This window comes from Plectropomus leopardus, chromosome 18, assembly GCF_008729295.1.
Source record: "Plectropomus leopardus isolate mb chromosome 18, YSFRI_Pleo_2.0, whole genome shotgun sequence".
In the NCBI taxonomy this organism is placed as follows: Eukaryota; Metazoa; Chordata; class Actinopteri; order Perciformes; family Serranidae; genus Plectropomus; species Plectropomus leopardus.
The window spans coordinates 23,596,359-23,608,942 of record NC_056480.1 but is presented as its reverse complement, the minus strand read 5'-3'; the positions used below and the strand labels follow the sequence as shown (position 1 = coordinate 23,608,942).

General features: G+C 40.6%; 1 protein-coding gene across 1 annotated transcript in view; it reads right to left on the bottom strand.

Moving 5' to 3' along the window:
* The window catches only part of ptprua (protein tyrosine phosphatase receptor type Ua), a 251,377-nt gene that overhangs the window by 238,549 nt on the left and 244 nt on the right, over positions 1–12,584 (bottom strand). The window lies entirely within an intron of this gene.

Below are 12,584 nucleotides of genomic sequence, written 5' to 3'. Positions count from 1 at the left end.
GCAGATGCTGGCCCAGGTGCTACTGCATCTTAGAAGTGCCAAGATACCGCCATCATCTGAGTCATTGCCAAGGTAACCCCTCTACGTAGGAGTCAAGATGGGCGGCAGAAAGAAGAAAGAGACGGAACTAACAAAAATTTGCAAGCCAACTTAAAGAGGCAGGGGAGGGACAGATGGGGTAAGAGTCAAGAGGGCCCAGATGAGGATGCAAGATGTGAACAGTGCCAGGGTTTAAGGTTTGATTCCCAACAGGAACGCCTACGCTGGAAGGATTTATTAATTTCACTTTCAAACCTATTAACCCAGGAAAAGCTGGCTTCTTTCACACATCCTGCTGCAAGCTGACACAGTTATTTCCAATCACAGTGGGAACTGCTTGGTATAAAAATGTAAGTATTCTTCAGCCAAAATGCTTATACAGATTGTGAAACCCCCCGACTCCTACACTTTCTGCCATCATATTACCAAACATTTAAAGTATTTGAAGTAGGGGTGGGCAATATATTCATTATAATGGATGTATTGTGTTTTTTTTCGCGTGGGATGTCTAGAATGACTCTATTGCGGACATTGAGTATAAATTGTCACGTCATTCTTTTAAGCCACTAGCACCCTCACTTCGGCGTTTCGGTTCCTTTGCTTTCCCATGGCTCTCCTACAAATACAAGAAGGAAATAAAAGACTCACACAGCATGTGTTTCAGCAACTCTTTAGTCGCATTTCGCAACCATGAAGCACCAATACGCCTGGCAAATTCTATTAATATATGGACTGGAGAGCTGTTAGTTTCCCATTCACGAAATATTCACAGTTAAACTTACTGCTAACATCGAACTTTTGACTGGAAGCTTCAAGTTCAGCAAAAACATCAACATTTCTGTCTCAAGACACAAAATAAGCAGGCGGTTCCGCTTTGATTTATTTCATTTTAACAGTATTTAATTTAATTTTATTGTGAAAGCACCTTATGTCACTTTATCTTGACAGTACTTTATTTACCTCTACGAAATAGCAGTAGCTACATTATTTAACGTTGGTATAACTGTAATTAATTTTATTGTTAGAATACTTAACTCGTGACTTTATTCAACTTTATTTTAACAGTACTTTGTTTGACTTTGTTATATAATAGTTGCACTTCAACTTTATTGTAACTGTAGTTTATTTAGCAGTTAAGTATTTTAGCCTAAAGTAGTTTAGAGGAGATTTAAAAAATATCGAGATCTCAATATTGGCTAAAAATATTGCACTATTATTCAATATTAAATTATACATCGCCCCACGCCTGACTCCAAGAGCAGCAGCTGAACAGATGGGTTACACAAAATTGAAATTTGGGACCCATATGCTAGCTTTAGTTTTTTACAGGTTCTCCAGCCTCCCCCCCCAAAGACATGCAGATTTGGTTAATTGGTAACTTTAAAATTGCTCTAGAAGTACAAGCCCTGTGATATTCTGTTGACCTGACTGGATGTACCCCGCCTCTCGCCCTCTCCAGCCCCCCCACGGCCCCCAAGAGGATGAGTGGTTACAGAAAATGGATGGATGGATAGAGTAATGGAACTAGATCAGCACTCAGAGCCGTCAACAGATACCCTAGGGTGAGGTATCAATCAATATGAGGAGAAAAGATGTTAGATCAATTTAACTCTATCCCCATTTAAATAGGTCTTGCCTTCTGCCCCTCTCTATAATGGTTTTTGAGGAGGAGAGCTGTTCTGAGCAGCTATGAACACACGTCAACACGCGTCATACCAGCCGCAGCTGCACAGGAAAGGTTGAGAGATCTGATCTGAGAAGCACCTCTGGAGTAGTTGCAGATGGAGGGGAGAATATTACTCATCACCTCTCTCTTTCCTGAGTCTTGCTCTATGGAGCTCTGACACTTGATATATAGCATTGCAAAGTAAGAGGCTCCGGAAAAGGGCAAGATAGAGCCACAAAAAACTGGCGTTAATCCAAATTTATTTACGCAAGGAGGAAGTAAAGAAGCCGTTGATGAAGATGTCCCACAGTGATAGCAGACACACAGGTGTTGCTGCTCATGCTGCATAACCTCCCCTGCTGTGCACAGGAGGGTCACTGCTAACCTTGACAGGGGTGAGCAGGCGATGCCGCAGTGCCCTTGTTCACTCCGTTGAGGGACATGTCATATAATTTATTTAATTATTTGACTTTTTTTTTTCTCTCCACAAGTTTCCCTTCAACTTTTAATATCTCTCGTGTGCCACAGGGACACTCGGAGGCCCACAGGTTTGATAACTTTAAACGCCTACTTTTTAAAGTGTAATATCTACAGCTACCCTGGGACCTCCACACCCCGGGTCTCGCTCCATATCACTGACTTTCTCTCTTTTTGTATTTTACAAAAATGAAGCGCAAGATATAAGATGAGGTTTGTAGTTTGGCAGTTAATCTAACTTGAGTTTATCAGCACCGTGGTCTTCTACATTAATGACACGGGGGACTAAACATGTGAGTCTGGGAGGGAAAACTCTGCGAGATAAGGAGCTGGGGAGGAGGTAGCAGAGCTGAAAAGGAATAGCTTTTGGCATCACGCAGTTATTTTTTTTCCCCCAGAAGCTGCAGAGAGGAAAGGAAGCGAGAGAAATGCTATTCCCCGCAGTTTGGCCCTAGATGTCATCTCAATCTAAAGCGACACTTGCTGACAGCACCGCCACAAAATCATCCTGTGGCTGAACTTTGACCCCGTCTGCTGAATCTGCTGCTCGGTCATCTCGCGCTGCAGCGACAGTTTCCTCTCCGCTGCCAGCGTCACGACTCACATCAACCTGTCATCGGTCGTGACAGGTCCGACCGCAGGTTTCATGGCCGAGGAGCGGCTCGGACAATTGGTTCAGCCGCAGAGTGTAAACACACCGTGGGCTAGGCGGCGCGAGCGATAGAGAAATATTCATAAAGAATATTCACGGCCAGCTGTCAGCGGCGGTGACAAATCTGGGAGGTAATGGCAGCAGCGACCAAATCTGACGGAGAGCAGGACTGCACTAAACGGACAGGCAGCCATCACTGCGGAACAGTCATGCACCTGCATATCTGAAATCTGTGTCCAACTCGTCCCTAATGCAAGCGCACAGGATTCCACATCATCAATCTCACCTGCCAATTCCCAACAACTTGGCCATGTCTGTGTGCTGAGAGCAACGATTTCAATACCACAGGGTAAATTATCCTTGAAAGGAAAAAATCCTCCTTCAAACACTCCACACTGTTATCTATCATCAATCTGTGACGTTGAGTGCATTCCAGGGGCTTAAATTTTGATGAAGTGCTCCAATTTGCTTTTCTGGTGTACCCACTCTCCCTCAACCTGCTTTGTCTACTTCCTCTAAGTAGGACTAGGAGGGTATCATTTGAACATTCTGATAACAGTGCTGATACCATACCTAACTTTCAATTTTGACACATTTGGATACTTCACACTGATAAATATAAACATGTTTAAAGAAAAGGCTTAAATTTTGATATGCTGTATACCCATGCAACCATACAAGAACTCCAATGTAGGGCTCAAACATCCTCAGTCTCAGAGTGTATTCCTAGAAGTAGGGATGCACAATATTACATTTTTTGCCGACATACGATATGCTGATACAAAAACAACCCATTTGGTCAACAACCCATACCAATATCAATACATCTACTTTTCTTCCCCACCTAATTTTCAAGTCTCCTCTGTAGTGGAATTAATATCATGTTATGCACACTCTTAGTGTGATAGCCCACCAGCAGATGGAGACATAAAGTGCAATGATTTCGTATGTAATATTCATTCACTACGACTCAATACCTGCTTTGGCTATGACTGTTTGTGTAAATCAGAAATCATCACCGACTCCAATATGTCATTTTAAAGCCAATATCTGCTGATACTAATGACGTGCGGATATTAACATGCATCACTACCTAGAAGGGACATTATAGACCTGAGCTGTGTCCAAATTCAAAACTACACACAAACAGAATATATACTATATAAATACAGACATTCAATTTTTTCTTTCTATTTTTTCCTTCCATAGAGTGTGACAGTTTGAATGGGGCTCAAGAGGAAAATCATAAACAAGCCAAGTTAGCCCTCCAAGTGACTGCGCGTTAGCTATGCTAATGACTGATCAGAGATGACCAATTTTTGCCAACGCCAGAAATCAAACAAAATCAAGAGACTGTATCATCTTAAGTTTCTGTGAGCTCGTTCCAAGCAGGAGGCAGAAGACAACATTATCTTGAAGCCTGACCAGAAAAAAAAAGCCTTGCTTCCAGCGGGCAACTAAATCTGGGAGACTAAAACATCCAGTAGTACACTGACTGACAAAAAAACAACAACAATATAACTGCTGATTTTAATCAACTCATTCTTCAACTCCAAAAATGTAGCAGGATCAAGGTCACGTGTAATTTCGTTTTTTAAACTTTGTTTAAAACATCTACCTTCTACCTTCTGCCTCTAACAACAACAAACAAAACGCTCGACTTGAAGAATCTCAGTCTAATTACGAGTTTCCGACCGATGATTCGTATCTTCGACTTTCAGGGGAGTGTCATGCAACAGTATACAATTTTTGCAGTTAACACAAAACGATCTAGAGCACGATCAGATTTCTTGAACCAGAAATGATGCTAAAAAATGAAAACAAGTGTGTCTTGTTCATGTTAAGTGTAAAAGCTCTGATATTACAGACCATATCCTCGTGCGGTAAAATGTTCATTTCTTGTTGAGAAAAACTTAATTTAAAACCATAAGTTATGTTATAGATTCATTTGCATATCTAAATGACTTATGATAATTTATATTACACCTTTTTTCTGTATGTTTATAATTTCTACAGTTTTTAGGTTGAAATGAGTTTGCACATTGCTATTATTCCAACATTGCATTTGGCGATGAAACTAACAATTATTTTCATTGTCTATAAATTTATCAATTATTTTCTTGATTAGTCACCAAGGCCTACCTGTTTAGTCTATAAAAACGTCAGAAAATGGTGAAGAATGTGTTTTCCAAAGCTCAAGATGACATCCACAAATGTCTTATTTCGTTAAAAACCCAAAGATACTCAGTTTACTGTCACAGATGAGTAAAGAAACCAGAAAATATTCACATTTAAAAACCTTTTCACAAAAAAATTACTCACACTGATTAATCACTGATCAAATTAGTTTGCAACTAATTTAGATAGTTAACAGCTGAATGATTAATAGTTGCAGCTCTAAGGGGCTAAAATGCTCTAAATTGTATGTGAATGAAACTTAATTAATTCCTAAAGACTGATTTGTTTTCTAAAATTCTTTGCCCTTGGCTCACAACAGTCTGTAATTTGTTTTAATGTTTTGTAGCTTTGAGATGCATGTTTGTATTCTTCCTGCAGTCCACTGTGGGACAATAGAGCCCATCAAAGGCATAAAGTCGAGCAGATTTAATATGCATACTGAATTTTGATTACGCCTAATTTTGTCACTTTTATAAATGCTTTACTATAAATGCTTTACCTGCTCAAAAACCTGCTGAGAAATGTTCTCACTTGAGGAAATATACACCACAGCAACAAAAAGGCAAAGGAATGCCAGGGCAATTATCACTGACTGTGCTAAAGTGTTTTAAGGTGAATTTGCTCGAGGTTCATCCCGTCGGATTTGACGAGATAAGTGTTACTGCCTGACTTGATGATATTTCCTTTCTTGAGGACGGATGAGGACACTTTGCTGAAATGAAATGTAGTCAAGATTTCAGAGACAGATATTGTTGTCGGCGCAATTACTTCAATCGAGTAAGATTCCTATGCTCTCAAAGCATCACCCTCACACACCCCGTGCTCTGTGGACCGTTTGAGACATGATCTGTGGCAGACTGTGAGCTCTTATACTGAAGGTGAGAGGGGCTGAAGGAGTGCAAAGAGGCATCTCAGGCTCTTGCAGCTGAAATTTGCTAAAAAGCAAACTGATGTCATCTGTAGTGGGAAAGTCGGGATGCTTTAAATTCCATGTCTTTCATTGCTCTTGCAGCAGGTCAGTCCTCGGAGCCTCTATAATCATAAATTAGTGGCACTCCACATAGCTCGAACAGACGGCAAATTCCAAGATTCAAATCCCGCCAGCAGCTGATTCTCAAGCAGCTGATGCATTCATGCTATGTGAATTTATTTCCCTCACCTATTTTACTGATTTCATGAAGCGTTTCATGCGTTAAATCATTATATAGCTTGTTGAAGTAAAACTGCACAAGCAATGAAATGAGTCGCTGAAGGAAGAGCGAGCAAAGGCAATCAAAAAACCAGCAGTTCCCTTTAAAGTAATCTAAATTGAATACCAACATAGGCGTTCACCAACACGAGCGGATGTCTAAAAAGGAGCAAATTAACTTTATTGTCTGATCATGTTTAGCGATCAGCTTGACAGGCCGCACGATGCCTGCTGGCACTCCTCCATCTGCTCAAGTAATGATTTGTTGTTGATGGGGGAAGAAAAAAAAAACAAAAACACATTTCTAACACCTGGAGAGGCGAAGACGGTCCTGGTTCCCCCCAACAAAGACACCTCATGGGTCCAAGCCAAGTCAGTCTGGCAGCTCTGTCAGCTCCATTAACGACACGTTGCGGTGACAGGCACACGCCAAGCAGCAGCAACAGCACTGGTAGATTAAGGTCATAAACATATTGCACAAGGCGATAATGGTCGGGGATGGTCTCATTGCTCCCACCATGATGACCAACATGTGGTTCCAAACACCCACCCTGATGAAAAATTACCTCAATAAGTTAAGAAAATCAAATATAACAAATACGACCACAAGTCAAACTCAACCCAGCTATGTCAAAGGTGCCTTTATGACATTCCAGCGCCTCCACGAACATCTTTTGCATCATCATGTGAATAATAATAATAAAACAACAGATGAAGAAGACAGAAGATAAAGACATTGAGGTTTTTACAAGCAGCCAGCCATGGAGTTTGGATATTTACTGACTATATCAGCTTCTACCTTAGCTGCTGGCAGCCCTTCAAACTTCACTGTACTTGACTTGGTGTTCTCAGACCTTCCACATCTGAATAAAAACTGCTGATTCTCAATGCGGGTTTACCAGTGACTAACGCTAGCACACAAGCTAAGAAAATGCAACACGTAAATAAGAAAACTTTAGTACTTGGAGCTGTGTTTATCCTTTTTTCGAAGCAAATGCTGCTTTTAAACATTTTTGGTAAAAAGGGTATTAATTTAATGAGTGTTCACCACAGACTGTATAAAATAATGGATCGAGCCACCGTGACGACAGCAGGAAGTCTGATGACTCCCGTTTTGAAGCCTCGAGTTTGACATTTTGGCCATCACTGACTTGCATTTTTGGAGACAGAAGTGACCACATTCAGAAAAGAGCTTAAAGATAGCCCCAACACTTGCCGCTGGATGGGTTCGTATGGTGCATTTCCAGCTATGGTTATGCTAATGCTAATTTTTTCTCTGCTCAAAAAAAAAAAACACAACTTTTTTTTTCAAGGGACAAAAACATTACAATTCATTTTCATGGACTGACAATGCATTGAAATAACGTTGGTCAAGTAATGTAACAATGGTGCCGCAGTCGCCAGTCCGCCCACTGAATACACCATAGCTGTAAATCTCCATATACTGCTTGCTACTTAAAAAAAAAAGTAACCACATCACATAATCCATTACTGCCCAGTTCTGTTGACAACTGAAATCCACACGTGGAGAGATAGATGGAGCATGAGGAGCAGGACAAGTAAGGCACAATAAACTCTGTTGGAGGCAACATTGCATTTCACCAACTCAACCCCCTTGAAGAAAATTGATTTCTAGTTGTACAACAGCAGCCCGAACTCCTCCCTCGATGATAACAGGAAATCATTTTTAGATAAATAGAAGTAATCACACTGCAGGTGTATATATGAAAGAAAGTTTGCCAAGTCTCTCAGCTATCCATCACATGCCTCAAAACTTCCCAACTCCCATAAAGTCTTCAGTTGCGATGATTAAAAGTAAAATGTTAATTTTCTTATACACCTTTAAAAGTTTGCTTTGGCCGCACTGCCAATAAAACTCTCAGAGACTACCGACTGGTGACTAGCAGCAGAGGCAATTAAAATTTCTGAAGCCATCAAAGAGGTGGAATATAGGGGAGGAAAGGCCCGATTGACTTCCACCTCAGCTGGGCTGCTTTGGTTATGACTGTCAGGCTGCTTTGGATGATTGAATACATACTGCACATTTCATGCTTGGTCCATCCATTTCAGCTCAAGAAAATCAGGCTTTGTGTGGACTGTTTGCAATATGCAACCCACAAAATGCTGCGTCACAAAGGTGAGGAGTGAAACGTGGGCCGTACTTTATCATCTCTAATTGGTCATTTTTATCCATTTCCAGTTTAATTGCGCCCATTTTTCTTCCACCAAAACGACAATTAAAGCCAGATTGTTGAGTCTGTTGCCTCTGAAATGGAGTCCCGCAGCTCTGAGGGCTTGTAACTGTCGGGTAAACGATGTGGAGTTATAGCGATAGATTTCTCAAATCTTCCGTCCTTCATACTGTAAAAGGGGTGTCGAAACAACTCTTGTTCCTTTGCCATCTCATTATCACAAACTATAATTACAGAATGTACTAATTTTCTTGAACAACGTGTGGCCATTATGCAATTGTTCTATTAAGGAATCTTGTGTTATTTCCTCCAGAACAACCACATTTCATCATTGCCTTTTGTTCGAGCATACGCTCCATTTTCTCCCTTTACAGCCTCCACATTTGCCCCAGGAGAGCTGTGTCTGTAAGGCTATTTTCTGTTGGATTAACACTGAGCCGGATCCACGCTGCTACACACCATGGACCCTTTCGACATCCTCCCAGCAGCCCGTGAAAGCCCACCTTCTCGTGTCAGCACCCATTTCACTGTGGTCTTTTCAAGCTACCCTCTTTGCGACCTCCAATCTCGGATTGTTTGCCGCTGCGTGTTGGGGCTGCTCAGTGTTGGGGGTTTGCTCACATGGTTTTAGTCTATGGTTAAATTACCTTCCTGCTCTGACTTCTTAGAGCCCCCGCTAACAGGGGCCCGGTGCATTTGAACAACACGGCAGGTTTCACCTCACCTAGATGATCACAAATTCTGCAGGTGAAACTTTGGAGCAAAAGTACAAGACCTCCAAGTCCAGCCACACGCTGGCCAATACCTGAATACAACTGAAATACAAAGGGCAGTACTGTGTCTTTTCTTTTTTCCAGATCAGCATTAAAGCTGAACAACACTTGTTGGCAACTCCAAATGGAAAATGTCAAAACTTCAGCACCCATCGACCATGCCACATGACATCAACTTACTGCAAGGCCCAGTCTTTGCAGAGCTGCGTAAGAACCTCCATATCTTTAAAGTATCAACCAAAATATTTCCACAGCATCAAGTAGCAACAGGTGTAATGTAGCAGACGTTCACAACAAATGCTTGTTGGGATTTGTATAAATGCAGCACACACTGGCATAGGAACAGGATGCAAGCATCTGTAACAAAGGCAACATACAGTATGCAGCACTTTGGGCAGATTACCTTACTTTTTTATCAGATATTCTCTGCTCTACCCAAGCTATGTTTAATTAATTCTTCATGTCTGATGCATTCACTTTACAAAGAAACTATATGTCTTTAACTTTAAAAAGTTAGCGTACGGGCTGCCTTAAAATTTTAAGTTTATTAAATTTGAGGAGACAAGTCGAGGTAATTTTGTAATGGTTCCACTTGTCCTCTCAAATTCAATCAACCTAAAATTTTCATGATAGCCCGGACATTTAACTTTTTGAAGATAAAACAAAAAGGGCTTTTTTGTAATTAAAAAAAATGAGCTAAACAGGTTTAGAATACTTAAATTAAGGGAAAACTAAGTTATCCAGAACAGGGTTAGGGTTAGGGCTAAATTTTGTATTGGAACTAATATCACAGACAATCGACACTGTATGTCTCTAGGACCATAAATTTGTCTCAGGTCTCAGGTCTGGTAAAGTTGATTTATTTACTGCTAGGTTGATATGCAATGATTACTTGTTCCATTGACATACAGAAAGTGTATCTGCAACTATTCTGATAATATTATTGAGTCTTTTTTATGTTAAAATCGTTCAGCTTCGCAAATGTGAATATTTTCTGGTTTCCAGAGTCTTTCATGAAAGTGAATTAAATATCTCTGGGTGCTGGACTCCTGGCTAGACAAAACAAGACAAGCAAATACATCCTGTTGGGCTTTGGGAAATTGTGATGGGCATTTTTCATTCTCAACCTTTATGACGTTAAGGATCCCTAAATTGATTCAAAGCAGGTTACAGAACTGAATTTAATAGGATTTCGCTTCAGGGACCTCCATTTGAAAACATTTTGGTTGTTAGATATGTAATTATTAGGCAAAAACAAGCATGTGTTGGTGTCATGCTTCTTCAATGTGAGAATCTGATGCTTTTCTTTGTCACACATGATAATGAAGTGAATAGCTTTGGATTTTTGGACTGTATGTCAGTTAAACATACCATTTAAAGACATCAGCATTGACTTTTCTACTGAAATTACTTGGCAAAATTATCAATCAACTGGAAAATAATGGGCAGATTAACTGCTAATGAAAATAGTTGCAGCGTAATTAATACCAGAATTCTATAGATGTCAACTGAGCATACAACTATAATGATAGTGACACCAATTATCCAAAAAGTCACTCTAATGACTCTAACTTCTATAGCGAATTAAACAGAGAAAATGATTTATCCCTCATTTTCCTAGGGACCACCTAAACTCCCTTGAGAACTCCTGGGGCCCTCATTTCCCTGATTGAGAATCACTCCTTTAGACCAAACAACGTATTAATTAACTAAAACAATAAACAGCGATTGATAATTAAAATAATTGTTAGTTGCAGCCCTACTGGTAGCGATGATGAAGTGCCTTACTTTGACAAATACAAAAATGCCTAAAAGAAAGCAGCCACACAAGAACTTTGTGGAAATTCAATTTCGACTGGAACCAGGAAACATCTGACAAACAAATAAATAAAGAAGATTGCAAGTCTGACGAGACATTTGAATTTTTTTCTATACAAGCTGCTTCATATTTCAGCCTGCACCAAAAAAGTACTGAGGTTCGATAAAGAGCCCAAAAGAGACAAAACCAGCTCTGTCTCGACCCATAACTTCCTATGTGGACACATTTCTCCACATTCCCACCATTGTCCATTCCTGATAGCAGAATTAATTCCCTACACATAAACTGAATGCACGCCAGCTGGTGATGAGACAGTTGTCTCTGTTGTTCCGTGTAATCTCATAAGACAGTTGGCTTGTTACAATAAATCTTGCCTACAGAACCAACTTGATCCTGGAGAGCAAGGGAGTGGCTCAGCGCACGTCTGTTCAGCAACTGGTTTAGGTGGCTGTGTAACTGACACCCAGGAGTATTTATATCGGAGCTACAACGCTCGCACGAGTTGCAAAGCATTCTTGAGGTGAACCAACTGTCACTTTCACTTGGGGACAACTTGATACCGGGGTGACCAGGGGCATTTTTTTTTCCCTTTCTTTTTTCCACAACATTCCTCAAAAGACAAGGTTCAGAGGCCTCGGAAACCTTCAACCATTCGTGTGTTAAACTTGCCACAGGCAAACTGGAGAGGATTTGAACTCCCATCTCCGGAAAAGCTTTGTGAAATTCAGTTTTTCTATGTCTTAGATGTCTCTGAGAAGACTTTACTTTCAGTCTATCAGCGTTTGACTGACACAGACAGAATATTTGGATCAGCTGCCAGTGCTTTTATTTGGGGCACAACACTGACATTACTAATTCATCTCCGCTGAATTGCTTTGTAGCTGCAGAAAAACACTCCTCCTGATTTGTTTCCCCTCAAATGCCTCTGATGGCTGATTTTCTACCAGTCAAGCAAATCATGCCCTGCATCAGCAACATAATTATGCAACATGTTACATCAGTACTATTAACATACAGCAGCCTATTTCATATGATAAATAAAATCAAATGAGGGATGACTTGCTGGGATGTCATTTACATCTTCTTGGATGTTGTTGCCACCAACTGAAGCCTGAACGGTGAAAACATGACCGTTATGATGCTGAATGCACTGGACAGACATAGAGAGACACAGAGAGGAGGGATGGAGAGCTAGAGTGATTCAGATAATGAATTCATTTTTAAGATTCAACTCAGATTTAATCTGGAGGGGAATGTCCTTTAAAAAAAATCTCGTAATCAGCAGTGCCACTGAGTCGTGTAATGAAACGATGCCGTGATTTTACTTTGAGTAATTCCATATTTCATGCCCTGCGGAATATGAACGTTTCACTGTGCGCACAAAGGAGAAAGTTTACGCCACTGATTGCAGCAAAAGATCCGGTTCAAACAGCTCAACACACGCTGTCAGAGAACTTTTTAAGTTGTGAAAGCTCATGCAGGGCAAAATGCAAATCATGGCATCAACATATTATGTAGAGATTGTGGAGTAAGAGCGACTTTGAACACGCACGATCAACTTTAAAACATCGAGGAGATTCACAGGTGCGTGCAAACGCA